This window comes from Thalassophryne amazonica, chromosome 5 (assembly GCF_902500255.1).
Source record: "Thalassophryne amazonica chromosome 5, fThaAma1.1, whole genome shotgun sequence".
NCBI classification, from domain to species: Eukaryota; Metazoa; Chordata; class Actinopteri; order Batrachoidiformes; family Batrachoididae; genus Thalassophryne; species Thalassophryne amazonica.
The window spans coordinates 15,739,217-15,742,595 of NC_047107.1; positions in this window are offsets into that span (position 1 = coordinate 15,739,217).

Here is a 3,379-nt window from a genome sequence, read left to right on the forward strand (position 1 = left end):
AAATTCGCTCATATACAAATGACCAAACTCATAACAGAAAAGTCAAAGACGAAAAGATATATAAGAAAATAAGCCAAATACATGGTGCCTAATGGCGTAGGCAGAAGCAACGCTTATCCACGCCTACCTTCCTGTATAAAATCAATCAAACAGGCATATACGAGGTCTGTTAGAAAAGTATCCGACCTTTTAATTTTTTTCAAAAACCTGATGGATTTGAATCACGTGTGCTTGCATGAGCCAACCTTGAACCTTCGTGCGCATGGGTGAGTTTTTTTCACACCTGTCGATTGCGTCCTTTGCTTGTAAGCAGCCTTTGTGTGAGGACAGGTGTAATCTCCCGTCGTTTTTTCTTTGCAAGGAAAATGGCAGAATGACTGGAGCAGTGCGACTGCGTCAAACTTTGCCAGAAACTGGGCGACAGCCAGGTGGAAACCATTCGGATTATTCAGACGGCTTTCGGTGATGATCCTGTGGGCATCACACAGATTAAGGAGCAGTACAACCGGTTTAAAGACGTCCGCACAACGGTGGAGAGCAAGCCACGCTCCGGCCGGCCATCGACATGCTGAAATGACCAGATCATTTCCAAAGTGAACGCTGTGGTGATGTGGAACTGTCGTGTGACTATCCGAGAAATTGCGGAAGAAGTGGACATCAGCACTTTTTCGGCACATTCCACTGTGACAGAAGATTTGGCCATGAAAAGGAGTGGCTGTGAAATTCATGCCGATGGCTTCGGCACAAAGCTGATGGCGGAGCAAAAGCGCCTCCGTGTTGAAGCCTCACAGGACATGTTGTGACATGCCCAGCTCTTCCACAATTTCTCGGATAGTCACACGACTGAAAAGCCACCGAAAGCCGTCTGAATCTTTCGAATGGTGGAACAGGTGGGCATCATTTTTCGGAGTCTAGCATGTCCTGTGAGAATTCAACATTGTGGCGCTTTTGCTCCATCAGCAGCTGCACGAATTTCGTCGCCACTCCTTTTTTTGTTTTATTTATTTTATTATTTTATTATTTATTTGTTTTATTACAGCTGTAATAAAACAAAGACTGAATACAGTTGGGTCCATACGTATTTGGACATGTTTAGCCTCTCTACACCACCACAATGGAGCTGACACGGACCAGTCAAGATGGTTGAGTAGGTAGTTAGCTTGAATTCAAGAGGTTTAAAAAAAAATCACACGAACCATTTTGAAATTAGAACCATGTTTTAAACACAGTGAGGTCCAATGATAGGTCAATGCATAGGAAGCAGACAGTACTCCATCTGAAAAACTAAACATGTCAGACAGATAGCAGAAAATTGAGTCCAAATCAACAATTCAGTAAATCCTAAAAAAAAAAAAGCAATGCACTGGTGAGCGTATGACCCAATAACAATGGTGGATTAAACCAACCACTCTGCCACACAAAATCTCGCAGGTCTGCGCATCAAAGTCAAAAAATGGGGTTTGTTCAAATGTTGCTGGCTGAAAAACACTCCAGCAACTCTAACAAGTTGTCAGAGGACTGTGTCACAGCTGTGGAACACCGATCGCCGACTGTCGGCAGTGAACGTGCCGACCTTCCAAGGTCATCTGACAGGAGAAAGAAACAAGTGTCACATCAACAGCAAAAATTCAAGGGCTGTGATAACGTCAGTATCTCAGCTGCAAAATGTGATGTCACAACAAACATATATGTCTGCATGTCATTATGAGAAAAAAAAAAAGCAGGATTGCTGTAAACACTTCTATTCCTTTTTGTTGTCAGTGTTTAGTACCCAGTTTTTTTATATAATAAATGTTTTTTCTTGAACAGTGTCTGTCTGTCAGTCTGTTTTTGGTTTTTAGTATGTACATTTGAGCAGTTTCAAAAATATAATGACTCCAAAGTAATGGTGGTGGTGGTGGTGGTGGGGGGGGGGTAGAGAAACTGTTGGAGAAAAACTAAAGATTCTACTGCATAGTTTTGGTAATTACAGTGGTGGGCCAGCAGGGTGTTCTCTGCTCGCCCTGGAAAATGAAAAAAGAGAAAGTATAAAATGTCACAATAAACTATTTAGTTTGTTATTTATTTGTGTAATCTACAATTGAGTTGCTTATATTGGTATTGTTAACTGTAATTTCCTACTTTAAAAAGTGCCTTGAACACCCCTGTGGTGCTGTTCCTCCTCAGGACCTGCTGCACTGATTCAGCTGCCCTGATTCAGCTGTGCTCAATGTCACGATGGAGCAGCTGTGATGGTGTCGGGGCTAAATGGAGTGTGGGCACGCGTAAAAGATGCGCTTCCCCAAGTGCTCTTCGTGCATCGCACACTTTAAATCTGGTCATGTCCCAGGGAGCATTAAAAATCAAAGAATGCAAAATAGTTTTGCAAATTTTGGTGGATTGTGAGCGTTCTTTACACGCTCTCCAAAACGCACTAAACTACTGGATGAGTTTTGCCAAAGACAGTTGCCGCGCGTGGCACAGGTGAGGTGGAACTTCAGCAGCAGGCCGGTGTGTCCACGACGAGCTTGATGCTTTTCAGCACATCCTCGATCACGCTGGGGATTTTGATCAGGACACACTTAACTGTATGTCACGACACTTGGCACAGCTAAAAAGCTGTGTTTTTTTTCTTTTTGCCTTCATTGGGATTTTGACATCGCAGACGTGTTTTTTGGCATTTTACAAAACAAAACTTTGGATGTGCAGTTCATTATGGCCAAAATTGATGAATTTTGCTAAAGTGTTGAGAGAGCGAGAAAGCAAAATTCAGCGACATTTTTGAGGAAACCACACGAGCTGCAGGTGCGCTGAGCGCGCCACGTGGGAAGCCTGAAGCGCCTGAAGCGCTTCACTTGCCGTGATTAACATTCTCACACAAATCAGGAACAGATTTGAAGATCACAATAAAATGAGGTTTGCTGGACTTTTGGATGCAGAGCGGTTTAACGCATTAGCAGACATTTTCCAAGGCAGAGCTCCAAAGTTTGACAGACAGTTATGGCCCTCATTTTGATCTGAATAGACTGAAAGCTAAGCTCAAAGTCATGTACAACATGTCAAAGTTTCATGGCAGAAGTATCAGCGACCTTCTGGCTTTTCTGAAGAGGACGGGCCTTTCGGACAGTGTGACAGAACTGTATGCACTTGCATGTCTGATCCTGACTGTTCCAGTGTCTACTTCCGTGAGCCTTCCATGAGGAATCTGTGACCTTGACCATGCCAGATTCTACACGTCATCATTCCTCCTGCTTCCATGTGCTCTGAGGTCTGGGCTTTGGTTTTCTGCAGCTCATTCCAAGGTAACCTGGCTGACTTTAATTTTCGTATTAGAGCTTATTGATTTCTCGGGTGTTTCCAGTACTAAGAACTGTTTCCAAGAACTAATTCCAAGAACTGT